The sequence below is a fragment of the Protopterus annectens genome, chromosome 4.part1, assembly GCF_019279795.1.
Source record: "Protopterus annectens isolate FY-2018-M chromosome 4.part1, PAN1.0, whole genome shotgun sequence".
Taxonomy (NCBI): domain Eukaryota; kingdom Metazoa; phylum Chordata; order Ceratodontiformes; family Protopteridae; genus Protopterus; species Protopterus annectens.
This window is the reverse complement of record NC_056734.1, coordinates 618,922,699-618,924,228: the sequence shown is the minus strand read 5'-3', so window position 1 is coordinate 618,924,228 and position 1,530 is coordinate 618,922,699.

Genomic DNA, 1,530 nt, shown 5'->3' with positions numbered 1-1,530 from the left:
GTGCTTGGTGCATGCAGGGGGAAGTCATTGGGACTGTTTCCTGTATGGTTGTGATTTGTCTTCTCCAAATTTGGAGGTAGAAGCACCCCATTTCTTTGACCTGTATGAACCTTGCTCCTAGGATCTGCCTCTAGGGCGTCTGGATCTGCCCCTTTGAGGTCTGTCCGACACAGGAAAAGACCAATTACTTGTTGACTAGTGTCTTCTAAACCTAGCTGGCTGTACTTGTAAAAAATCTTTGACCGTTTGCATAGATTTAGCTTTGTCCTCCATTTTCTTTAACACCAAACAAAGTATCATGCTGTAAAGGTGCATCTAATAATTTAACTTTGGCATGATCAGGCAGATTTTGTTCCTTTAACCAAGCATGCCTCCTAATTACAGAGCCCGTAACTGCGGCCCTGCAGGAGGCCTCCAAAGAATCAAAACCACATTGCAAAGTATGCTTTTCAACTTGTTCAGCTTCATGCAATAAATCCTGCATTTCCTTGTTTTCTGCACATTCAGAGTTTAACAACATTTTCTGTTTAAGCAATGCCATGACATGTTGCTGATATCTGAGCATATGAAACTGACAGTTTAAGGCCCTTATAGCCAAGGTAGCAGATGTGTAAACCTTTTTTCCCATCTATCCAGTGCCCTAGAATCTCTGTCAGATGGGGTAGGCTTTTTTGCAGCGGAAGCCTTAACTCCCTTGGGACCTTGAGAAATAGTTTCTGGGTCTGCAGCAGGGTTTTTAAAAAGGAATTTATGAGTCAGGAACCCTGTAATATCTGTCAGGCTTAACAGGAGTTGGAGGTAGGAGTCAGGGGTAAGATTAGACTCCGAAAACACATCATCTACAATGTCTAATACAGGTGGGATGGCTAGTGGCCTGTGTTGAGGTAGTATAAGGAAATCCCTGAGCCTCTTTTTAGATTCTGAAAAATCTTGGCTCTCCCAGTGGAAATGCTCCCTCATGGTATGCAAGGTTTCCCCAAAAGAATAGTCCTCTGGAGAAGAAGCTGAAGGTATAGATTCTTCAGCATCAGAATCCTCATGGGGGGGGGGGGAGAGAATATTCCTGACCAGAAGAGGAATCAGAAGAAATGGAAACCTGATCTGAAGATTCATAGTCAGTCTCTTGCCTAGGCCTCTTATCAGGAGGGGGATGGGAACCCCTGATCAAGGTAATCAAGTCTTCGGCCATTTTGAGCATCTGTTTTTTGGACATAGAGGCCTGACCACGTGGCTCTTCAGTTTGTCTCTTTGCTTTAGAAGGTGCTTTAGTCTTTGGTGCATGCTAAGCAGCTCTGGATGCATCTAAAGGAATAGTATTCGAGGCTCCAATACCTTGAGTTTCCAGTGGCATGACCAACTCCATGTGGGAATCGGTAGCGGCCTGCGACTCTAAAGTAGCGGGCATCAGGGGCTGCAAAAGTGCCTCACTGAGAACCGGCAAATGGCTTAGAGGAAGCTTCGTCGGCGGATATGGGCCTCGGTAGTCTATCTCTCCTTTCCTTTGCACTTTTTGTGAACTCTGGTAGTCGG